Source organism: Mustela nigripes, chromosome 2, assembly GCF_022355385.1.
Source record: "Mustela nigripes isolate SB6536 chromosome 2, MUSNIG.SB6536, whole genome shotgun sequence".
Lineage (NCBI taxonomy): Eukaryota > Metazoa > Chordata > Mammalia > Carnivora > Mustelidae > Mustela > Mustela nigripes.
This window is the reverse complement of record NC_081558.1, coordinates 38,667,747-38,694,102: the sequence shown is the minus strand read 5'-3', so window position 1 is coordinate 38,694,102 and position 26,356 is coordinate 38,667,747. Positions and strand designations below refer to the sequence as shown.

Below are 26,356 nucleotides of genomic sequence, written 5' to 3'. Positions count from 1 at the left end.
GGAAAGACGGGCTGGAGAAGGAGATCAGGAAATAAGTCAGCCTTACAAGATAAAGAAAAATCTTTCTGCACATTGGAGATGACAGATTTGTAGGCCACGCTTCAGACACATACCTATACATATTCATATTTGTATACATATTCATGTACATATTTATATATGTATTCCTATATACATTCATATGTATCACTGTGTATTTGTATATGTATCATGAGCATGCACGGTTCCCTCAAGCACACATATGTATGCTTGGGAGTCTGTCCCACCTCAGTTAGCAAGTGGGGAGAGGGTAGGTATCAGGCTGTCCTAGGAGTGGCCGACTCGGGAGGATTCTGCTCCGTGGTGCTGCAACTTGGGGGCAGTAGAGGAAAGATGGAGTTCCCTTCTAGAGTGTGTGAGGTTCAGCCCAACACATAGAATTTTATCCCCCCCCCAACAAATGCATTCCAACACAGAAGCCTGGCTGCTTTAAATGCTATAGTAAATGCTAAATGATCTATAATAGGATTTTACAGAATTCAGCAAGATTACCATTATGTTGTGAAATATGGGCTAAGAGTGTGGTCAATAAATGTGTTAACTTTTCATTTGGGGTGATATTTTTCTTCTTTGAAAATCCATTCATCTGCTAAAATGCATATGGGAAGCTCATTGCTTTCATTGCTTTTGCCAATGGTTGTGGTTCAGATTTTTTTTTTCTTCCCTATACCTTTTCTTAATTACTAATAACGGTAACTGTTAAGACTTCCAGGTCTTCAATTTTTTTTTTTTTCCGACAACTAAAGAAATGTTATTGCTAAAGTCTGTTTGGTAATATTGATTGGAGAATGAGATAATGCCCACCCCGCCCCTTTTCAAGTTGCCACAAAGTGATTTCCTTTCAGGTTTCTATAAAATGTCACCCTGGCAAAACTTGCCTCCCACGTTGGTAGACTTCAGTTTCTACTTCTTGTCTTGATTCCTTATGTTGGACATTTACTAAAGGGTTATAATGGTTTGTAACACCTTAAAAAGATTCAGGGCCTCCTACTACTCATACTGCCAGTGCTGTGAAATTCATGTGAATCCTTTACAGGTGGTGACACTCATTTTAAGAAAATAGATTTAGCAAAACTGTTCAAGTCTTCACACCTGTGTCAACTTTGGGATAGCATTCGCGTGTCTCCTGGGAGTCTCTAGTTGGCCATGTTACTGAGGGCTTTGTTATAATGGGTTGAGAAGTCATTAATCAACTGAGGTCACCCTGACTTTTGAGATTCTAATAAAATTGGCCTGAGCCTTTATCTTATTCCTGTGGGGATTCCAGTGAGGATTCCTGGAGACTTCATTTTCATGTTTGATTTTGGTTAAAGAACTCTCGATAGTCTCTCTTCTCCCTACTGTTCTTTTTCTCCTCTTGGAGTTGGAAGTTAGTTTCTATCCATAATTTCCTTCCACACAACTCATAGATGACATTGAAGTTGAGGAAGTTCCAGGAAGTTTGCATCAGAGAAGTTTGGAGTCAAATGTTCAACAGCGCTGTTCTTAAAATATGTATTTGCCCCCACTAAATTTGTCCTTGGACCGCTTTCTCCATAGGTCAATGACCTCCAGTAGCCTAACTTGTCCCTTCTGCTGTTCTCCTCATTTCCCTCCTGTTTTCTTCTTTCTTCTCACCTCTCTGCTTTCTATTACCTGCTCATATTTCTTTAAAACAGCAGTTTAGCTTTCTTTTTCTGGTCAGCATCTCCTTCCCAACCAGTTCCTGGGGGCTCTGTCTCCCTCATTGCAGGCAGCATATCAAGAAGGCACTGCTCAGTGGTAGAATGATCACCTTTCACTTGTCCACTTGCGTACACATGACCTCATTTTCTTCTCCTTCAGATGGAGCAAAAACTGAGACTGCTTTGCACAGAGAGACATGTTAGGGTTTTATTCCAATTTTGGCCTTGTCCATCAAACTCCATTCTTTTTAACTTCTGAATCCTTTAATCAGCCAAATAGGTTGTATCTTGATTTGCACAGAGGACTTTGAAACATAAGCCCTAAATATCAGCCTTTCCCCCCAATGATTTTTATATTCTACTAGGCCAACAGTCTCTCTCCTCCACATCCTTGGGCAAAACCCCAAAATCTCAGCCTCACAAACTCCCTAGTTTATAGGAATATTTAACAGCATTATTTTATGTTTGTGTTTTGTGTTTTGTTTTAATTTTTTTTAATCATCTGATCTTGCTTGTAAACTTTCCCTCTTCTTACGGCAAGCTTAAAGCAAGTCTTCTGTGGTCATGAATTCTGGAAATAAAGGATGTTAATGAAATGGTTAAGCGGTGCCTCTTGATGCAGAGCTAGCTGAAAGCATTTTCAGGGAGAGAGCCACCTGGAGCCGGTTCATGTCCTCATGTTGCTTGCTCTACCATAATTGTGGCAGCCGCCCTAGCCATCTTATAATTAGAGGAGGGACATCAGGCAATTTCCTGATGTTGTTATCTTTTATAGTTTTTCTAGTGACATACCTGACCTGGAGTTACAGACACTCTGAAAAATATCCATCAAGCTTGAAATGAACACAAATTGGTTACTTTGCACATTCTGATATCTCCATGTAAAGGTATAAAATCTACTCATCACCAGAGGCGTGGTTCCCACTGCCTGGGTGTCTCAGAATCCCAGGGCTTTGGGAAATAGAATCCTTGAGTATTTCAGAATTTTAGGATGGATTTGGTTATAAGCAACAGAAAGTCCAGATGACATAGTCTTTCTTTTTTTTTTTAAGATTTGATTTATTTATTTGACAGACAGAGATCACAAGTAGGCAGAGAGGCAGGCAGAGAGAAAAGAGGAAGCAGGCTCCTCGCTGAGCAGAAAGCCTGATGTGGGGCTCAATCCCAGGACCCTGGGATCATGACCTGAGCCAAAGGCAGAGACTTTAACCCACTGAGCCACGCAGGCGTCCCCCAGATGACATAGTCTTACCAGACTTACTAAAGTTCCTATTGGTAGGTAGACGGCAGGAGACTTGATCCAGCTCTCTCTTCCATGATCCACACTTCCATGGTGTTGGTCCATCAGACTGGCCTTATTTGCACTTGTTAGATAGTGTCTGGCCACTGTGTGATCATAGATGTCCTTGAACATGCTAAGAAGGAGGGAGAAATAGGGAATGTTTTCTTTAAAATTTCAGAAAAATTCTTGAAACTCCAATTGGAGTGCCTTCCAGCCTGTTAGGCTCACCCCATGGCCAGGGTGGTAGAGGATGTTAATTGACATACCCTAGGTGACATTTTCTTTTCTTTCTTTTCTTTTCTTTTTTTTTTTTTTTTAACCATTGGAGCCAGGATGGAGTCAGCTTCCCCAGAATGGCCCAATTCCCCAGCTGTTGGTTGGTCCCGTTTGGGAAGGAGGTTTGGAGGAAAGCATGTTGCCTACACAACTCCAAGTGTATACTTCATTGAGCTGGTTTTTAGGTTTCAGAAGGCTCAAAGTTAATTCAGTCATTTGTGCGAGATAAGACTTGTGGGGTTAACCAAACCATCGAGTTTTTTGGCTTCTGGCCATACATATTTCAATCTGTGAGTTCTGATTGGCAATTTGGTAGATACTCTGTATGAACTAATTAATATTTAACCCTTAAGTATGAAAACTTAGTATTTGTGTGGGTGGGAGTGCTTAGAATTCAATAAAAATAGTTCATCTTGGTTTAAAATAATGGAGAACCTCTTGTGTTCAGCCTTCTGAGTCAATAGCAGATTAAACTAATCGTAATTCACCTAAGAAGTGATGACCAGTTGAAATACTGTGCTGGAAAAGATGACATTCGGTTAAACTCGTCTTGTTTCCAAAGTTTAAAATTCAGCATTTCAAGTCCCCCCCCCCTTTTTTTTCAAGTATGGTGAGTTTTAAGTTTTACTAGCTTGTTTTAAAAACATTAATCATATGGAAAGAAAAAAATGATGAATTTTTAACACTGCTACGATAGTATCTATGACTCAACAACAGAAATTGTTGTTCGTGGAAGACCACAATACAGTTCTGTCTTAGTTGAAAGGCGGCAGAAGAGATGCATATTCAAGAGTAATGAGGGACGAATATGGTAATGGAAGATTGTTGTACCAGAAGACATTTTTTAAAAAGGTGATAGCCAAACTGTTGAGGAAACCTTATTGGAGAAGAATAAATATTATGCATATTTATGAGGATAGAGGGTCATCAATAGTAATGTAAGCTTATTCTCAGATGCAGAAAGTCACTCACGCTTGGTGCCCTTTGGAAACCTTTCCATCAGGGTGAAGGAAGCTCAGGGAATCTTCTTCCAGTCGTACTGGACAGATTATCAGTGCAAAGAGATGTTTGCTCTGAAGCATTTGGCCTAGACTCACGCTGAGACTCTTGGACTTCTGCTATTGTTTTACCTGACTTACAGCCTTGGTTGTTTTGGCCTGACTCTCTCCCCAGTTGCCAGGCTAGGAATTCTTGGCCGGGGCAAAAGGGCCTTGCGGCGGTTAAATAAGAACCCGCGGCTCCCCATGATGAGGCTGGCCAACCTGATGTTGTTGGGTAGCCTGCCTGACCTTCTGTTCACTAGGGGTCCACACTTCAGACTCCTCTGCCACCTCAGAAGACAGCACCATGTCTGCATATCTTATTTACATAGTCTTTCATTTGATATCCCCGCCTCTCCCCTCCTGCACCCATCTCCTTGCCTTGCTTCATTATTTTTCAGCTTGGCTATGCTCATGCATTCTTCACGTTTTTCTGATTTTGGTCTAAATATCGCCTATACTTTGCTTTTACCTACCTTGAAGTCCCCTTGCTTGTTAGAATATGTCTATTCAAAAAGGAAGTTTGACATCATCTATTAAAAGGAAAAAGAAACAAACAAACAGTCGCAGTTACCAGGGCCTGATGGTAACCTAAAATAAATACTATGCAGACCAGAATGATGGTGTACCCAGGAGCTGGCATCATTTTTCTCCAAAGGGCCAGGTAGTAAATATTTTTGGCTTCACAGGCCATATGGTTTCTGGTTTAACTGCTCACCTCCTGCATTGTAAACCCAAATCCCCAAGAAACAATATGTGGATAAATGAGCATGGCTGTGTCCCAGGAAAACTACAGACACAGAAATCTGATTTTTTTTTTTTTTTTTTTTTTTTTTTTTTTTTTTTAAGATTTTATTTATTTATTTTACAGAGAGAGATCACAAGTAGGCAGAGAGGCAGGCAGAGAGAGAGAGAGGAGGAAGCAGGCTCCTGCTGAGCAGAGAGCCCGATGCGGGACTCGATCCCAGGACCCTGAGATCATGACCTGAGCCGAAGGCAGCGGCTTAACCCACTGAGCCACCCAGGCGCCCAGAAATCTGATTTTCATGTAAATTTTTCATGTGCAATATTAGTCTTTGATTTTTTTCTCGAAATCATTTAAAAGTATAGAATCCATCCTTAACTTACAGGTATTACAAAAATCAACAGCAGCCCAGGTTAGCTTACAGGCTGTAATTTGCTGACCCATGGCAAAAATTCTCTGTATTCTCTTGCCTACTTCTCCCTCAGGTTTTGGGCCAGAGAGGATCTTTCTTTGTTAGTAATACATGTTACATACTAGACTAGGATCCAGATGGGGCTTTGTCCTAGATGCCATGAGAAGGGGTCAGAGGGGATGGGAAAGAGAACTTCCAGGAATGCAGTTCAATGTGGTTTGTTGTCATGTCGGTCCCACGTGAAGTCATCAGAATGGTTGATGTCTAGAACTTCAAGAAACATTGCCTTTGTCCATTTGTTTTATTCAATTGTCCTAAACTTCACACAGGTGACATGAAGATATTCAAATAGCACATAAATGGAGAGATAGAGAAAGGTGGAGTTTGCAGCATCACAGCTAGAAATAGCCGAGATCAGTGATGGGAGAGGAAGGGGTGAAAAACTGGCGGTTTTCGATAAAAGAACCTACTCAAAAGAGGACCTTCTGAGACCAGAAGTTGACAAAAACTTGAATATTTTGCATCGATCCATTGCCATCTCTCCTTTTCTGTAGGGTCACAATGTGTGATACTGCACAGTATCCATCCCTCTCCCTGTGTTAGGTTTGGTTAGTATCTGTGTTGTAACATTATTCTCTTCCAGAACTGTCTAATGTTCATATTCCCTCTCCCCCAGCAAGAAGGACAAGGGAAGTTAGTGATCTGGGGTAGTGTCTCTTTATCCAACCACCTTCTGTCTATTTTTGGTGATTCAGGGTTCATCCCTCAATACAGGCTTTTTTACGGTGAGGGGTGTTTCTTGATTATATTTTCGTACAATTTGGATTGGATTCCTTGAGTTCTTTCTTGACAAGATTCTTTAGTAGAAGACCAGGACCCACGTGGCTTCGTCTCATCCTTGAGATACAGGTCTGGTGGATACAAGAATTTCACTGTTAACATTTGGATATTTTCTATGCTCTCTATTATGTTAGATAAAAAAGACCAGTATCTGAAGAAGTCTTTTGATGGAGCATTCATAAGGTCATAATTATTACTATAACCTAAAGGTAATCAGTCTTCATGTTACCAGCACACCAAAAAATTACTTTTAATTCAAAACAAGCTTTTTTTTTTTTTTTTTTAAAAGATTTTATTTATTTGACAGAGAGTGAGAGAGATCACAAGTAGGCAGAGAGGCAGGCGCAGAGAGAGAGAGGGGAGGAAGCAGGCTCCCCGAGGAGCAGAGAGCCTGAAGCGGGGCTCGATCCCAGGACCCTGGGATCGTGACCTGTGCCGAAGGCAGAGGCTTTAACCCACTGAGCCACCCCGGCGCCCCTCAAAACAAGCTTCTTAAAACAAAGTTGTTTTTTCAAGTTGCTTGTCTTTCCAGCATCAACATGAGTCAGGAAATCTTATACCAGGAGTATTAGCTGGTATGTTCTAAAGTGTGGCAGTATAGTTGTTAAGTAATTACCCAAGTTGGGGAAAGAGATCTGGTTTCAAATTCTGGCTAAGCTACTTAGTAACTTTGTGACCTTGGGAAAGTTATTGTAATCTTTTAAGCTTTAGTCTTCCCATCGAAGATGGAAATAAAGAAGCAGCCACCTCACTATAGGAATGGAAGGTATCATAGTTTATCAGATCCTTTTGGGTTGAATGGGATTTTGTACAAATGATTTTGAGTGCAGTGCATGGTATATGAAAAATAATGTTCCCTTTATGGGCTACTTATTTACCTAATTAAATAAAAAGTTTTTCAGATTATTATTATTTTGCCGGAGGCTCAAAGTGGAGTTAAACGTAAGGGGACATTTTAAGGACATTTAAGGGAGTCACCGGGGCTGTAAACAGCTATCTCACCTTTCTGCAAGTTAGACGTCTTGGTTTGAGATCATTTTCTCTTATGGTGAAAGGAGGTATGCATGGAGTTCACATAAGAGCAGAATTTGGGTGAGTCTTTTAAAGTTGCTTAAACCCAGGAAACATTGACTCACATGTTTTTAACAGCTTAACATTAGTTCAGTTGCACCTGCTTACCCATTCGCCATTTTGTTTTTTTCTGCAGTTTTTACTAATTTCAAGAATGAAAAAAGGAAGAAGAATCTCTTCTGCATTTCACTCACTTTTAAGTTTCTTTTGGTCAAAGATGAATAAATATGGTAGTTATCGTTGTCCTTCCTGCTCTCTGTCCCAGTCACTTTTTTTTTACTCTAATTCTTACATCAGCTTCTACATCTGGATAATGTCTGTGACCTGTAGAAGTCATCCTCCAGACACATGGTTCTTAGACTTGGTCTATGAGTTGAGAGACGGCCACAATGTAAGGCCATCAAAGGGGCAAGAGGGAAAGGTTAAAAGAAAGTTAAACCAAGAACTAATTTACATGAAGTTGGAAGTTGAAGGTGGTGATGGTGTTTTTCTTGGCCCCTATTTTGGGGGAGCACAATTTCTAAGCATAATTGACTATTTAAGTTTGGTTGGGCCCACAGATTTTTGGTTGATATTTTTACGAAATGGCTAAACCAGTATTTGGAACCAGGTTTGTCTTTCCCCTACTTGGGTGATTACTTAACGTAAACTACTATTGCTTTGGAACATTTAACCAGTATGCCTGTAATACTAAGGCACACATTTTAAGACACGAGTCACAACTGTAAGAACTAAAGTGAAAATATTAAAATATTCTTCAGAACCTGATGCAGTGGGACCAAGAGCCATATTTATCCCATTCAAGGGAGAACCCGTTGTTTAGTACAGTAGCTTTGGGATCTCTGCCATACCAGTTAGCTGCTCCTGGCCTTAGTTTTCTTGTCTATACAATGGACTTCATGTTATGTAAGGATGCCGTAACAGAATCAATATGAAATAGTTTTGTAATGTTTTGTAATAGTACATGGCCCATTGGATGTGACCTGATGTAATCTTTGAAATAAGTGCCTCTGGAGATTTCACCTTTCATAAATTTCACCCAGTGAGCCAGGACACTGGGCTTTCTTTTGTTCTTTGGATGGTTCACACAGCATTTGAGAATAGGAAATTTTAGTTTGCAGTCTGTGAATCCAGCATCAGATCTCCAATTCATGTCCCCTCCCCCTCTTTTTCCCCTGTCCCTACCAGAATCAGATTCACCATCCTGTCAACCTAGGAGAGTGAAAAAAGAAGGAAAAATGCTCATTTTATTTATTTTATTTTTTTTTTTTTAAGATTTTATTTATTTATTTGACAGAGAGAGATCACAAGTACGCAGAGAGGCAGGCAGAGAGAGAGAGAGAAGGAAGCAGACTCCCTGCTGAGCAGAGAGCCCGATGCGGGTCTCGATCCCAGGACCCTGAGATCATGACCTGAGCCGAAGGCAGCAGCTTAACCCACTGAGCCACCTAGGTGCCCGAAAAATGCTCATTTTAAAAGAAATAACTGTATTTGTTTGAGGGAGAGAGAGAGAGCATGAATGGGGGATGGGGGAAGGGGTAGAGGGAGAGGGTGAAGCAGACTCCCTGCTGAGCAGGGAGCCGGATGGACGTGGGGCTCCATGGGACTCGATCCCAGGACCCCAGGATCATGACCTGAGCCAAAGGCAGACGCTTCACCAACTGAGCCATCCAGGTGCCCAAAATGCTCGTTTTTAAAAGTTAATGCTTTAGTACCACTATGCAGTGTAAGTTCTAAGTCTACTTTTACAGACTCCTCTTCCCTGTAAGGACCTTCTAGCCTTGTTTTTATCAATAGCCAGGGCAAGTGATTTCTTCATCCTGGTCCTTGTAATGACAATATTATTTCCAAGTGTGAAATCGGAGTATTTTAGTTGGAGAAATGGTTTAATTTCCTCACCATGTTGCTGTCTAGAATGTCTCCTCGTACTTTTTATTCTTTACTTGGGGATACATCCAAGTTCTCGGATATTAGGGCTTAAATTTGCTATGATAAGCTGAGAATTCCCTCGAAGATGCCTTTGAGTTACTTCTCTCTAGATGTTTAAGTCTCCCTAGGTAAGATAAGATTTACAAAAATGTGAAAGCAAACCCCTGAACCAGTGTATACATCATTAAATGACACTGAAATCATATACCATTTCTTCCCTGTATCACACTGTTTAGTCTGCCCGAGTTCCAGCTGTTTCTCTACTCAGGCCACCTTGTTGTGTCTTCCTCCAAGTATATCTCTGTAGAAGAATTAAGAGAAAAAGCCCTTGGGATACCCTCCTTGGAGTGAGCTGGGAGGCGCCCACCCCACCCCACCCCCATCCCCGGCCCTCCATTTCCTGCTTCTGCTACCCTCGTAGATAACAGGGAGCTTTTCCTTTTTTTCCTCCTCACTGTGAGCACATTTAGAGGTAACTGCTTTCCCCTGATCTCGTCTGGGTCTGGTTTTATTTTGGGGGGAAGGGGGTGCGTTTCACTCGTCATGGCTCGAGTTTTTCCAAAAGCAGATTAGCAAGGAGATAAATTTTGCTTCAAGTGAAGGACCAAGTAGCCTTGGTTCCACGTGTTAACCTTTGTGTCTGATGATGACTGGTAGGCACGGCCAGGAACCAGAGAACAGCACAACAAAGCCAATTTCGATGTCCTGGTCTCTCTGTTCAGGGAGCACCAAGGGCTTTGCAATGATTTTATTTGCCCTTGGCCTGTTCGGTGCTTCCAGCTCTTTAAAATTGGCAAGTGGATGATGCTACTTTCAAACGGTGATACTCGAGAACAGCCTTGTTCCTTGGATAGTTGAACAATCGTGATTTTTGCAGCTGTTTTGGCTACTTGCTATGGCTTTAGGGTTCAGGGACTCCTTGAGCTTGTTTTCCAACAGTTTTTTTAGCATGAGAATCCTAAATAAATACTTACAGGAGAGAGTCTTGTCTTAATCGTGTATGTACAGAAATACTTCTGTGTTTTAGTGGAAGTTACTCCATTAGAACCCTTTAAGGATGCTCCCTGCTGAGAAAGCATTCTAGAAATGGATGTCAACCAAGGGAGATTCATTCATTCCATACGTTTTCTAATTTCAAAAAATGTACACCATCAATATTTTTTCTTAATTGAACAGTTTGTTGAACAGACGGGTGCTTTAATTATGGTGGTCTAAATTTACACACATTGCAGTGGTATTTTGCTACATTAATTACCTTACTTGTCAAGAGTAACAGGTAATTACTACATCAACTCACCCTCCTGCAGTACATGGAAACATAACTTTATTTGAACAGATACAATAAGCCAGAGGGGAGCCACCCTCCGCCTTAGCTTTCCATAAAGGATGGCAGTTCCCACGTGTTTGTTTTCTTATGAGCCGGGTAGAGGTAAGCGTCCCCTTTTCTTTGTGTCTGTCCCACCCCAGATGCAAGCCCAGAAACCTTCACAGACTCTGAGAGTACGTGGACTGGAAGGACCTTTTGAAATAATCGAATGCATCAGACATCTCCTTGTGGGTTTCGGAGAGGGGGAGTGACTTTTCCAAGACCACACCATCAGTAAATTAGTGTCGGAACTAGCATTGGCACGGATTTCACCCCACCAGGCTGCTACGAAGTTTAGTGCATTTTAATGAATTTTTAAAAATAATTATGGAAACGTCGTTTGGGATGGTGCACTTTGAATATTCATTTGCCGCATCTCCCTTGTTTGAACTTTTAACCAGGGCTTTGGCTGCGCTCGGGAGAGTATTTATCCTGTATTCTGTTGAACTGCCAGGTACAACTCCTGTCATTTGATTTCCTCTCGAGTGTACTAGTGTCGGCTTTTATGACAAGTTGTGTTAAAATTTGACTTTAACATGTTTTTTTCTGTAAAGGCGCGAACATTCTGGAGCATATAGGATGCCCCTAGCAAAATTATGCAGCGTTACCTCTTCTGGTTGCCATGGTGTAGAAGGAAAGGATTTTGTGAGCTTTTAGGTGTGGTGCAAAATGTACACAATGACATAATAGAGGCGGACTCTCTTAAAAGGCTTTGTCCTCTTTTTAGTCAAACACCTGTGACAAAATGACGAACTGTGGTTAACATACACTACTTACAAGTGGTTTTTCGGAGTCATCCAGGGTAGGGGAGCTCAGCTTGCAAAAAAAAAAAAAAAACTTCAGTACCTACGCTCCCCTTGCACCTGGCCGCAGGATGGGGGGTGACATTAAAAAGAAGTTCAAAACGTTGAGGGTTATGGATACAACTTGCCGAAATGACACGGCGTGGCATGGTGGAGACCGGGTGGGCGTCCCTAGGGGTGATTTGAGCTGCTCCAGCATCTCCTACACCTCTATCCACCGCACCTCCTGATGCCTGCAGTGCTGGCACAGATGCCTTATTCCTGCAACTTCAGTTTGTCTCATGCATTTCAGCTTAGTCTGGGCTCTGCAGCTCATTGTGTAGCTGCTCAGAGTTACTCTGGTTTTACTTTTTCCTTAATTTTTTTCCCTTTCTTTTCTAAGCGAAGGATAATTTGATTTAGTCGTTGGTGCATCCAACAAATCTCCTGGAGCCCCTGCTGTGCAACATTCTTTGGCGAGGGGGCTGGGTGCGTCTTGAGGAAGGACACAGAACAGATTCCTGCTTTCATGGAGTTTCCCTTCAAGTAGAGGGAGCAGTACTTGTCCCTATGATGAGCAGCATGGGTTAGGGAAATCTTACACCGCTCATGCCTTGGGGGTGGGAGTGGGGTGGGGGGGGGGAGACCACTTAATTGGATCAGGAAAGGCATCAGACATAGGATCTAGGAGTTGAGAATGATCACATACAAAGGGCTTGCGGGGAGAACTGTCCACATAGAAGCAGTACTGAGGACCAAGCCCCAGAGCTGGGAATATAGAGCCTGGTATGGGATGGGAAGAGCAGCATGGCTGGCTGGGGCCAGAGGGGATGGAGCCAGATGGGAGGGGAGGGCACGGGAGAGGCTGGAGGTATAAGCCGAGGAGAGTGCAGAGGGCTGAGTCCTATTCTCAGACTGATGGCAGAGCCCTGGAAGAGAGTCACTTCTGAGGCAGGGCAGCTGCTAGAGACCAGTTGCAAAGCTCCAACTATTTCTTGGGGAGTAGACTTCCTTGGGAGAGAGGGTAAAGCCCTGGTCCCCTTGGTAGAGACCACACTGGAGACAGACTCAGCTGGTCCTGGCCTCAGTGACTCAGGAACTCTTGATGAGGGCCCAGCAGTCCTATTAGAACGAGCCTTCCGGGGGATTCTGATGAGGACTTGAGTCTGGATATTGGTGCAGCAAAGGACTTTCCGGTTCTCCAGACTCATTGTTGGCAGCCTACAGAAGACGGGACCCAGGAAAGGCGTGCAGCTAAGTGGTCATCCAGGGTAACAAGAACTTGGGTCCTTGGACCCTATTCTAGCACTCTTTCCTCATGGGTTTATGGAGCTAAAGAATAAACAAAACCCACTTTGGTTTTCTGGGGGGATATTTCTAATGGAGGAGGTGGTTGGATTTTTAAGAAGGAGTAGTGCTGTGGTCTCTGAACAGAGGCTGCCTCGTTTCTCTTGTTCCTATTTTCTCAGACCAGTTAGAAAAGCAATTTCAGGGTGAATAACCCTTCTCCTTCCTCCCTGTCAGTGGTAGAAAAACAAGTGTTTTGTATTAAGTTACACCATTGAGACACCTAGCAGAGGGTAATAATATTCTTTTATTTCTGAATTTCTCAATATATTTGGCCTTGTTTTTGGTCTGGAAGCCCTGTTACGCCCAGGTTATGTTTTTAAAGTCATTGGAGAAACAAGATTGTTTCGGGGCCCGGTGTTTGTGCTTGCTCATGTGTATGTTGACCAGGAGTGCCTTTGGAGAATCTTCCTTTGGGGAATCTTCTCATTCTCCATCTAGTCCTGTCTGCCTGGCTAAGGCCTGCTTGCCTTCAGTGTCTTCAGCTTATAGGTCATTTTTGCCCTGAAGGCTTTTCTGACCTCCTGTGCTTAGGTCTGATTTGTATGCTAAGTTATTCCCACGCACTTACATTGGCTTCCTAGCTGACTGTGGGCCTCTTGGAAATGGAGACCTTCCCGATCTCCATTCCAGACTATGTTACAGCCTCAAGCACAGTGTTTGGCCCATTGAAAGTCCTGAAAAAGTAACTGTCAAGTGAACGCTTTCCCTCGTCACTGATAATTACCTGTGACTGTTTATTAACAACAGATTTTTGGGAGGCAAGGTGGTGGGTCTTTTCTAAGAGAAGGTCATCCATGTAAGACATGGTCGGATGGGATCAAGATGGGAGACGTGGAGACAAAGCCAACACTAAGTATGTATTTACAGTCAACTCTAAGGAGGGCTGCAACAAAGTGTGAACTGTCCCAGTCAGGATGTGTGACGCTGGCTTCCATGTCTAACAACACACAGATTTTGGTGGCTTAAAGGTGTGCCTTGTACTCCTTTCCTGTCTGTGCCTGGTCTCTGCCTCCGCCATCTTGTGCCTGCTACAGGGACCAAGGAAGGGCCTCACAGTCTTGGAGGCAGAGGAACAGGGAGCGCCAGTGATGATTTGAATGCGTGTACGTGGGTAACGCCTTGCTTCTGGTCACATCCCTTTGACCAGAAATCAGTCTGGGCCAGGGAAATTGGACAGTGGGATCTGTCCGTGTTCCCAGGAAGAAGAAAATGAAATGGAATTAGTTATCGTGTAGTTGTCCCCGACAACAGCTTACTTTGGTTTTAGCCTCTGGGTTTGATCAAAAGGAAGCATAGCACCTTCTGTTCTTGTAACCTGCTCATCGATAAATACCCTTCTTCTCCCAGACGCTGAGAAGTGCGATAGCCCTCAGAGGCCCTTCATTTTTGTATGTCATGAGGAGAATATTTCTCATTTGTTTGATTTGATTTTATTTTTTAAAAGAGTTTATTTATGGGGCGCCTGGGTGGCTCAGTGGATTGAGCCGCTGCCTTCGGCTCAGGTCATGATCTCAGGGTCCTGGGATCGAGTCCCGTGTCGGGCTCTCTGCTCAGTGGGGAGCCTGCTTCCCTCTCTCTCTCTCTCTGGCTGCCTCTCTGTCTGCTTGTGATTTCTCTGTCAAATAAATAAATCTTTAAAAAAAAAAAAAGAGTTTATTTATTTGACAGACAGAGATCACAAGTAGGCAGAGAGGCAGGCAGAGAGAGAGGAGGAAGCAGACTCCCCGCTGAGCAGAGAGCCCGATATAGGACTCGATCCCAGGACCCTGAGCCGAAGGAAGAGGCTTAACCCACTGAGCCACCCAGGTGCCCCAATGTCTTTAATTGAAGTCTCAGCTAAGAGCCCATCTTCCTTTGGGGTTGGGCAGGGCGATTTGTTGACGAGCTGCACTGTAGCATGCGTTCCCTCCACCATCAGGTGAAATCTTCGACCCCAAGTGGCAAAGTAGTCTGATGACACACAGTTGGCTTTTGTATGGCAGAGCCTGTCCGTGACCTGTGATTGACCCTAGTTTTCTCTTCTACCCCTGGAGGTAATAGGTTTGGAGAGAAGAGTTCACCTATGGTAAGGACTAACTAAACCCTTCCTTCCTACTCACCATTTTAAAGCGCTTGCAGAGGACCCACGGGAAAAGTGTTAGGTGTTAACGAGAAAACTAAAGTTGCTTTTTATGACTTAAGTTTGTGTGTGTGTGTGTGTGTGTGTGTGTGTGTGTGTACTAATCTCAGTTTTGTCCAGAGGATGATAGGGGAGTGATACAGTAAGTGAAGGAAAAAGATAATGAAGTGTTTACTTTATGATGCTCTTTTTTTTTTTTTTTAAAGATATGTTTCTTCTCCCATTGTCTTGCTGACCATGGTGGTTCTCCGAAAAAGAGCTGAAATCATTCCTGTCCTCAGTCTCCCCTCCTGCCGTGCTTCCAGCTTAGTGAGAATCTTGGTTGGACCAGCAGAGAGATCTGCCACAGCTGGATTTTGAGGGCTTGTAAGGGCCAAGGGAAGGTTTTTCATTTTTACCCTTAGAGTACAGGGGAGCCATTGAAAGTGTCCAGGCAGGGAGTGTGTGCTGGGTAGATAGGCATGCACATATTGTGTGTGTGTGTGTGTGTGTGTGTGTGTGTGTGTGTGTCTTTCTCTCTGAGAGAGAGATGGATGGAGAGAAGGAAAACAGTGAATGATGATCCCATTTGCCATGTGTTTTTTGGCTGTTGGGAGAGAGCCTCCACAGGAGAGTGAGTGTGAAGACAGCATGGCGCTCTTCTCCCAGCTGACATGAGAGAGAGGTCTCCTCCCTCTTTGTGCACAGAAGTTACTTGTCAATCAGGAGCTTACATCCCAGCTTCAAAGCAGGCAGGGCTTTGGGGGTAAATATTTATGAAATGCCAAGCTTTGTGATCAAAATGTATTTTGTTTTTAATGAGCAAATGACTCAGAATTATTTTAAGTTATTAAAAGACAAATTATTGTGTGCCATCATGGAAAAAGGAGAGGGGATAAAGTATAATTTTGTAGCAAGCAATTTATTGACAGCTATAATCCAGAAGCACTCAACCTCTTTAAACAAAATAATTTATATTTTTTAAAGGCTTGAAGTATAAAAATTGAATTTATTTGTGGAATCCCATTGGAAAGACTTGTAAAAAAAAAAGTAAGGTGGTCTATTCACTTGGCTCAAAGAATGTTAATTGATTGTGTAAGATCCTGTAAACACCGTGGTTGGGACGTGAGAGGTAGCACAGATGTCTCCTCTCAAGATGTTTCTGGTCTAAAAACAAGGCAGTCAGAAGCCATTGATAAATGAGTATAAATGTACAACAAATTTCTTTTTCTTTTTGAAGTTCAGATAACTCTTAGATTGTGTAACCGATATTTTAGATATTACTTGTTTTAGAATATTGAATGTACACAGATTCTGAAGGAAAATATCACCTAGTCCCATTTCCTCCAGGGCAAAACTGCTAATTTTACTATTTTTTCCTGTTCATTATTGGCACGCATTTTCATGCAGTTGAGAGTCTAGTGTAGATATAATTTTTGTGTCTTGTTTATTTCATGTAACATTCTAACAAGCATGTGCACCTATTTTCCTGTTCCTAGTATCGTTTTTAATGACTCTGAAATATTCCTTTGTCAGACTGGACTATCATTTACCTGCTCTTGTTCTGTAGTGATTGACATTGAGGTAAAACAGAGTCATAAAATTTTTCCATTTTACATCTGAAACCATTTTGTATACTTAACTGTTGAAATAACATTAATGGGGAACTGAGATTTTTTTTAAAAAAAGCATCTCAGTGTGTGTCTCTGAATTGTGTCATGCAAAAAAAAAAAAAAGAGGTGAACTAAAACCTTGTTACAACTTTACATTCTTAAGAATAATAAGGGAATGCATTTGACACATTATCTCTGGCATTTTCTATTATTGGACACATAGCTCCCTGAAATTGGTTAACAAAAGTACATCCTCCAAAACCAGGAAACCTTTTTGATTCTAATTTGGGGAGTCTTCATGCCTAATTTGGAAACTTTTAGAGGTTGTCATTTTTTGCTTCTAGCACTCATTCTCCTAGCAACATTTAGAGCCTCCATGTTATTTATTTTGCTTTCTTTTAGGAAGTCCTTAATAGAAGGTCCCTTTAAAGTAAGTTGCCCACATTAGCTTAATGCAGAGACTGGACAGTGCTAGCTGAACAAAACCATCAGCTTTCTCTTCTTGTTACAAAAGTGCTTGCATTCTCTTCAGACGGCGTGGGATGCATATAAGTGCTTTGTATGGGCAATGAGCCCATGAGTCAGGCAATACATGACTTAGGGAAAGAATGGGACAGTGGGGTTAGAACTCATATGGAAACTGAGTGCTGCCATCTATCTATTTATCTCTTGAACCTTGGGCAAAGAAGAGGATGTTCTCTCTCTCCTGAACATCAGTAATCCTGGGTGGCCATTAGATATCCTGGGTGAAAGTGCTAACTTTCTCATTTTTTCCCCGTTATTTTACATAGGAGAAATAATAATGTTATGTGTCAACATGCAACCCTGCAAGCCAGTCAGCTTTCTAGAACGGAAGTTGGCAAGATGTGGTCATCTGGCCCCCTACATGCTTTTGTAAATAAAGTTTTATCTGGACAAGATACCCATTAGTTTACTTATTGCCCATGGTTACTTTCTTCCTACAAGGGCATGGTTGACTAGTTGTAATAGACAACTTACAGCAACACGGTTTAAAATATTCATTGTCTGGCCATTTATGAAAAAGTTGGTCTATCCTTATTCTAAAGTATGACTAAAGTATAGCAAAGTGCCTTACAGGTATAGTTAACTACTATCACAGTAAGAATGTAAAAATACGTAAAATGTTCATTACTAAACAATTAATATTTTCTCAGCATAGCAGTATGTTTTGTGGTTTTTTTTTTTTTTTTTTAATCACCAGGAATATCTGAGACACATCCCCTTTGTTGCTTGCTTTTCAAAACCTCTACGGAAGTTTCTGACATTTTGCCAATTGTATTGTAACTTGACACTTTCCCCTCATATATTTTATTAAAAGTGTTCTATTTAATTTTGGAGAGTGTCATAGAATTTTTTCTTTTATAAGCTAGAGCCGCAAATGTTTGCTTTAGAAATAAGAATTTTCTGTAAGATTTAGATATTAAAAGGTAAGAGGCATTCAATTAGGGAAATGTCAGCTGAGTATACATTTGCACTACTTGCTTATACTGCATTTCTTGCAGGCTTAGTGTTTTCATCCATCAAATGGGAATCAGACCTCCCCTCAGGGCTGTAAAGATCTTAAGTAACGAAAGCTACACCTGATGCATTTTCTATCCCTAGCTTAATTAGAGGAGCAAATAAGCACAGGTAGGATTTCCCCAAATTTACAGTGCTTCTGTTTAGGTCTGGTGGCCTGGAGATTCAAGGATAACTTTGGGAGAATTTAGAAAGATCTAATTAGGGAGAAATTAGAAAGATCTCTTTATTCAATTAAGAGATATTGGAGGTTACAGCAAACAGAACTGAATGTCAGAGCCTTAACCAGGTACAGTTTTATTTCTTAGGAAGCTCAGCCTTGTTGAGGACCAGGGCTGGTGGCTCTCACACTCATTGTGTTTCACGGACCTTGGCATATTCCAGATTCCCTGAGTCCACCATCCGTAGGAGCAGGGAGCTCTCCACTGGACGTCAAGGGAAGAGAGAGGACATTCGTGGTGTTCAGGAAGCTTCAGGGTCAGAATGAAAGGATCATTCCCACTTCTGTTCTATTTCACCAGAACTCGGGCATAAGGCCCTGCCTAATGGTGAGGGGAGCTGGGAAGTACTATCCCATCTCTGCATCTAGAAAGGAGAAAGTAATTTGATGGGCATCTGGATGGTCTCTGCCACACACCGACCCTATCTTTTTAGCTTATTATGGAGGATGAATGCTTACTGTAAATAAACTGTACAAATACCAATAATCCGAGAACCTGTAACGGGTGCCCATGGAAAGAGCATCATTTGGAAAGAGTCATGCTCATTTGAGAGAATTAATCTGTAAACTTGTCAAAAGTACTTTAAAAAATTAGCCTGGGATCTGATCTACTTCCTACATGTTACATGCCATTTATGTAATTTTGGCATTCTAAAATTGCAAATTTATTCTAAGTTTAGAAAGGCATACTTAAGAAATGTTACTTGTGATGACTTTTTCATTCCCAAAGTGATCTACAGTGGACTCCTACTTCCTTTGCTATTCTGTAAAATCAGAAGTCATACTCCATATTGAGTTGAATTGCTTATGATGCTGGAGAGAACTTTTGTTGAAATACTACCACTGTTACTTAATTCAAAGTGTACATTTTACAATGAACCACATCAGGAGTGTTTTCAATTTTTCAGTACCTCTAGTAGATGTAAGCGTACCTTTTTTTAAAGTTACTCATTTTAAATTATGATTATATGAATATTTTAGGATTATAATCACCATAAAATGAAGGACAGAATTTATCATACCAAAATAGAAATTTAATTTAAAGTAGAAAGAACTTGATTGCAAGGTTTAGTAGACTAGAAATATGATGTATAAGAGGATATTGAAGAACACTTTTGGAAAAAACCCTCAGTAGTAGGGTTTTACAATAGATTTAGGAAAAAAAAATAGGTTACATTTAGTGATGTTTGTGAAGATCATATTTGAGGTAGTTTCACAAGGATTCAACTTCTCTTATGTTGAATAAAGCACATTAAAGCAAAGGAACGTTTTGGCCATTCCATGGAGAAATAACTTAAAAAAAAACTGTCCAGTATTCTAAACTTAGTGAAATTTCTTTGAGATAGTAGTTTCTCTCATCCATACTGTGATCCAGTGGCCTTGGGTCACAAATCAAGATTGTACATGGACATACGTGATTAAAAATATTTCTTTTAGTTTTCTTGCTACTTCTGGCATTTCCTGTTACCTGTCACTTTGTCCTTGACGGTATTTGAGGCAGAAAGCAAGTTGAGTAGACACGGCTAGTTTTCTAATCAGCTGTTCCTTATTTTTTCCCCAGCGCTTCTTTGTTTTATTAGAGTTCAAATTTACTATTCATGAGACACACTTTATCGGTGACCATATCAGACAAATGGAAGCTAAGCGCTGGTTAGTATGTTGAAAATAAACACACGGGTTCTCATTAATGTCGCTGTCTGAATAATTAGTCGAGCGTCGTGCACTGAGCAGCAGCGAAAGCAAGCTGCTTCTCACTGGAACGACAGGCTGACAGCCACGTCTTGGAGTATGGTCATTAGTGTGCCCCACCATCAATGTCATGTTCCTGTGTCAAATTAGTTAGTGTCCCCTTAGGAGAGAAACCGGACCTACAAATTACCCTCCCGCATCCCTGGAACCGGTGTTTGCGAAACCTGCGATCAAGTGTGAGCAAATTATTAACACGGCTCATAAATTAACTAGTTTACAGGCTTATAACATTTTACAAGTAGATAATAAAGGGGAGAAAAGTTTTCCAATTGCTCTGCCCTGATGTTAGGGCTGTGATCTGCCGACTTTTCCTTGAGGAGCCCACGGCTGATTTTTTTTTTTTTAAGAGGAGCAAACACATGGAGTGTCAGAACAAATGTTTGGAAAATGTAGACTTTCAAAGGAAGCAAGTGTAAACCCATTGAAAACAATATAATTAACTTCGTTATCTCATTGCTCTGATAAGTCGGTGACAATGGCCCTCTTTCTTGTGGCAGTTGCCCATTAATGAGTTCACCAATTAAGTTTGAACGATTACAGCCTTTGTCAACTGAAATTATCTTTAAAAATATTTTTGATTCATTCTTAGCCTCCTCATAAGCTGCCTTGTTGCGGAGGGATGATGCTAGCGCAGCGTGTTCAACTTGTAGAAGAAGGAAGGTTCTCGAGCCTTAGTATATTTGGCAAACGCTTTACACTCTGCGCAGACGACTCATACCTAGAAAACATAATGTGGACCAATCTGGCCTGAGTTCCTCTCTTATCAAGAAGAGGCACTCCCTGGGAGCGCCACCCCTGAACTCTCTTCTGAGCTCTGGGAGACAGACAACCCACATAGTTTCCGGAGATACGACGTGACTATTCAAATCATAAAACTTCATACATCTTCTTTTCGGTTTCAACTTCTCTGATTAGATTCAGAAGACGCGTCGTTCGTGGATTTTTGCCCTAGTTCACTGTTGAGGGAGACCAGCACACGTGCGCCCCAGAGGGCTCAGGCTTGCTACTCATTCTGGAGTTCCATTTCCCTGTGTCACAGAGTCCCTCCTGTCCTCGGCGGACGTGCATGGGTGACATTATCACCCCCAGGATCTAGGCAGAAAAGGCCTGGCCTGCAAAACCTTGCTACTGACTGCTAGTCACAAAATCTTTCTGAAACTGCTCGAGGAGGAGTTGACTTACCTGTCAGCAATTTCATCTTACGTGGAATTGGACTTGGTTGGTATTCTACTAAGAACCCAACCGCGCTCCGAAAGCTCGCAGCCCGCACCCGTGTGCCCATCTGCGGGCTGCCTGCTTCCGTAAGACGGGTGCAACCCAGCCTCCTCCCGTATTTGAAATGCATCTGGAAAGAGAGCTTGGGACTGTGGCAAGGGAGATTCTGGGGTTTGGCTAGCAGGAGAGATCACTTGTCCTTTCTTCTTCTTCTTCTTCTTTTTTTTTTTTTTTTTTTTTTTAGAAAGGGTGCTTATATGCAGGTGCACGTGTACACATGTGCATGTGTGTGCACATACATGTGTTCCCTCTTGTCATTTCTACTGGATGTACTGGGAGAGACTAAAAGAATACAACCCAAAGCGAAATCCTTGCTGGGACTCAGGAATCATCTTGCCCTTCCTTTTCATACAGTGTTGTCTAACGCAGGGTGTGAACTAATGAAATGCTGACTCTATGAGGGAAGAGGCAAAAGAGATGCTTGGCTATGTGATGGCACGTTGAATGTCAAAGTCATGGGTCCACAAGGAAGACCTGGGACTCCTGTGAATGCCTTGCTTCTGAAGCTTCGCCATCGGCCTCTCTCATTAACCTCTTCTCTTCTCTGTGCTTTCAGTGTCCCTCCGTGTGTTGCAGTCCTGTGGCATCATGCGTGCCTCCAACCAGTGACCCCCAGGCTTTTTATGGCTGTGAGACACGATAAAAGTTCAGGGTAAGTGGCAAACAAACACGAGTACTATGTCCCACTTGAAAACCGCGACCCACCTTTGCAGGTGACCCCGCAGCCCATTTAGTAATTCCTCAGAAGGTAGTGGAATGCCTCATTATGGAGCAGGACTTCCAAAGCCAGCGGGAACAGGTGTATCGTCCTCTACACTAGCTTCATGGCTTTCAAGAATAGGATCTATAGCTGAGATCATGATCTAACGCAGGGTCTGCATTAGATTATTTTGTCTTTGAAACAGCCAGATGGTACGTATTGTCAGGTTCCTGGGCCGTAGAGTTGCGGGTGCGACTTTGTGGTCAACTCTGCTGATGTAGCACAAAATCAGCCAGCGACAATATGTAAACAAATGGGTGTGACTGGTCCAATGAAACTACAAAAAACAGTCAGTGGGCCATATTTGGCCTGGAGGCCATAGTTGGCTGACCCTTAAGCTAAGCATCAAAGAGGGTAAAGAGGATAAAGAAGGTATCTCACTGGGTAGCAGTCTCTCTGATCTCGAGCAAACCATTTATCAAGAAGAAACGAGCATTAAAAAAAAAAAAAAATCCCTGCCCTGACTACCACGCAGGATGTAGTTTTAAGGATGAAACAGGATATAATGTATACGAAAGCACTTTGAAAATTTCGAAGCTCCTTACAAATGTAATAGATGGCTCTCTACACTCATTCTGGTTCGCCTCGTGGAGTCTGCCTTCTTCACCCTTTTAATCATATTGGGCTTTCATGAGCTAAATGAGTGTTGGGGGGAAGCTCTTTTATTTTCTAAGTAATGTGGGTTTTTTGTAGGTTCCTTCCACTTTGCAGTTGATGGACAAGCTGTTGAAATGTCTCCTTAGTATCAAATATGATGAAGGGATATATGGGTAGATTATGGCAGGGTAAAGATCAAATGCCAATGAAGAATGATTAAATTTCCTTTAATCATCAGATTCTGAAAGTGTTTTTAAGATCTTCCACCTTTAATATAGTCCTTAATAAATAATAATGCTTTGGATGTCTACAAGTATGTTTGAATTTCACAAGTGTTGCATGTCAAAACATAGAGACAGGTTCAGCAAATATGCTTCCTGGGCTGGTGGTAGTAATTAAGAAGGGAAGTCATACTTAAACAAACAGCATGGTGAATAGAGGAGTAATGAGAATCCCAATTCATGAGTTTCCTGATTTTTTTTTCTTTCAGAAAAAAATAAGATAGTCTTCAGACATGTTTTCATATTGTGATATAATTTAAGAATTGTTTTCTAGTAACAGATGCAACTGTTCAAGTTTTTAAAAAATGAGTTGCATATTCTCTCTGCTCAAAGGTGTTTGGGGGAGAGCAGTTTGTGCTTTCCGTCTTTTTGCTCTGCCCGCCTGTTCAAATGCTGTTCTGTTTTCAAGGTCACATTATGGCTGCTGGCTCTCCAGCCATTGCCTCTTCATCCTGAAGAAAGAGGCAGGAGTGTAAGGAACAAAAAGAGTAGTCCTCCCAGCTGAGGCAGACCTCTTTAAAGAATTTTCCCTGTGATCTTAATGACTTCTACCTACTTATGTCCTTTTAGTAATCCCTAACATAAGAGCATCTTGGAAGTGTATCCTCAGACTTGAGAAATTTGATGTCCAGATAAATTCCACATTCTAGTAGTAAGGAAGAAAAAGTAAATGGTTCCGGAGCTGCAGTTATAATTACTTACACAAAATTATGATATGAATTTTTCTTACACGTTTTCAGTGAATGTCTTCTGTCTTCCATTGACTTGTGTGTATAATCTCTAATTTGAATTTCACATGTTTGAATTTCAGTTTCTTTGATTTTTTCAGTGGGGATACATAGCTCAGTAAATATTTTAGGACCATGGTATTCCTACTGAAAGCGCCGTGGCAAATCTGAGGAACACATTTCTTTTCCAAGAGAGCTAGCAACCAAAATTTAAGCTCGAGAATTTTCTAATGAATTTTCTGTCCTTTGCATACAAGCTTTTGTGAAAGCTTGAGTACCAGCCTGAGGTCCTCGCAGCCTTATATACCCAATTCTTTTCATGCCAGTATGTGCAGGGGACGTTGCTGATGGCTTTGCATTGTCCCCCAAAGACTGGACAACACTATCTACCCTGCATTTCTGTGGCTTGTCGACCCCTGCATCTCCGCTGAAAACTTAAGCTTGGGTATTGGGGAACACAAGACCCCTGCCCAATTTTTCTAATTCAGATTGGCCTCATGTTACTCTTGTGACAATTTCCATCTCATTGTAGGAGTAGAATGAGATTCCCTGTGCTTCATTCCCTGTGCCTGCACCAGCCTATGATAGATGCTCACTGGTCAGGGTACTTGCTGCATCCACAGACGTTACCGAATGCCTGCCATGGATACAGGGCAGCCGTGTGCTTAAGAATGTCTGCTTGGAAGTTACATCAGTTGAGAATCAGGTTCTACCTTTTCCACTTACTGGCTGAGTGACATTGGGCAAGTTACTTAACCTCTCTGGGCCACTGTCTCCTCGTCTGGGAGCCGGGGATACAAACAGAAGCTAGCTCCCTGTGAAACGTTAGTGAGGTGATGCTTACGAAGAATTTAGGCCAGCTTCCGGGGGGTGATAGAATGCCACTATGCTGCACAGCCCAGGTGATGCACTGGAAATCCCGGTCTTAGAGGAGTTTTTACTGTCCTGTGGCTGGTTCATTGGTCGCTGTCTCACGCGGAGATAAGCTGTATTTCACAGTCCGTTGCTTCCAACCCAGGATTCTCTTCCAAGTTCAAGTAGAGCCTTGGGAGGCGGCTTTGATGCCCGTCTTCAAGGACGCTGTGGCCATGTGTTCTGCTCGACGGCCCTGCTAACTGAACTTAGATCTCTGGGTCCCTTTTTGACCATTTCCCCTGAGAGGTGTGCAGTTCTTTTTGTGTTCCCTTTTTTTTTTTTTTTTTTTTTTACTTACGCAGACAGTGGGCCTGCCTCGCAAGCAGAATTCACTAACGGCTTTCAAGTTGGTATTGCTGATGATAATCTGAAACTCTGTAGGGTTTCGCTCATGCAGGCTGATGCTCCGTGATGTCGATCTCGCCTGCCTCGTCCCGGGCCCCGCGTCTGTGCTGAGTCTGCACGGAGGCCCCTGTCTTCCCCACCCATCTTCTTGGTAACAGCCTTCTGAGCGCAGTGTCATCTGCTCACAGAAGCTGCTGTGTGACTGTGTCAGAGATGGCGGCTATGTCCGCAGATGGCCCCATGTGTCCGGAAGACTGGTGGGTGGTGGCAGCGACTGGATGATGGCCATTTGTTGAGTGGCGGATGACTCTCTGGAAATCGTGTCTCGAAGATGTTCAGGAGACTCTTGGAAGCTTTGGGCTTTTGCTGCAGATGGTTTCAGACATTCAGTTGAGACACCACTGCCATGTTCAGAGTCCATATAATCTCTGTCGCCCCTGAGCCATGGTGTTCTCCACCCAGAACGATTTTTGTGGTTCACAGGCTCACTCTCTCCTTTTTTCTTGCTCAGTTCAAATATCAACTTCTTGGATGGGTCTTCCCTGAACACCCTCACTACAGATTTCCCTCCCTGCCCCCCAGCTGTCCTCCATCCAAGCCTCTTATTCATTCTGAATGTACCTGTTTTCCAGGTAATGTACACGGGGCACGTCTGTGGGAGTCGGGGTGACTCCTCTCCGCTGACAGTGGCCAGTGGATGTAGGTGTGTTTGCAGTGCATTCGTGGTGGAAGTAGAGTCCGTTTGGGGATTTCCCTGTGAATTTCTCTATTTTCATGATCCCTGAGAGGACTGCATCTGGGTGAGTGGGGAAGAGAAGAAATAAAACCACACATATCACCTTTATTGTAGGAACAGAACACTGCCCCTGGGCTTTCTCTGGAAAGTTCTCACCCTGTACTAAATACATCTTTGCTTACTCTTTGTGTCCCATCCAGAAAGGGCCATGCATCATCTTCTCCATGAAGACAGAATCATTTGCCATTTGGGCCAAAAGTGTATTGTGGGTGGTACAGGTTAATTAAGAACCTTGGATTCCAAGATCCAATCCCTGCACTCTCGTGCACTGGCTCTTTGTCCTTGGACAAATTATGTTCTCCTCCTCTTCCTGGGCTTTTCTTTATTTGAGCTGCAGGTAGTAGCATCATCTCGCTTGTAGTTATTATTGCAAGGATTAAATGAGATGATACCAATACAGTGCTTTGCCCAGAGTCTGGACAGGATAATGATGCTGTTGGTTTAGAAAGAATGACAAGGGGCGCCTGGGTGGCTCAGTGGGTTAAGCCACTGCCTTCGGCTCAGGTCATGATCTCAGAGTCCTGGGATCGAGTCCCGCATCGGGCTCTCTGCTCAGCAGAGAGCCTGCTTCCCTCTCTCTCTCTCTGCCTGCCTCTCCATCTACTTGTGATTTCTCTCTGTCAAATAAATAAATAAAATCTTTT

General features: G+C 42.4%; 1 protein-coding gene across 3 annotated transcripts in view; it reads left to right on the top strand.

Annotated features, from left to right (window-relative positions):
- Positions 1 to 26,356, top strand: part of FOXP1 (forkhead box P1) — a 685,031-nt gene that overhangs the window by 287,188 nt on the left and 371,487 nt on the right. For all 3 annotated transcript variants that reach the window (XM_059390157.1, XM_059390158.1, XM_059390154.1), the window contains one exon: positions 21,847 to 21,942. The gene's annotated coding sequence lies outside the window, so the exon portion shown is untranslated. The remainder of the gene's footprint in view (positions 1 to 21,846; positions 21,943 to 26,356) is intronic.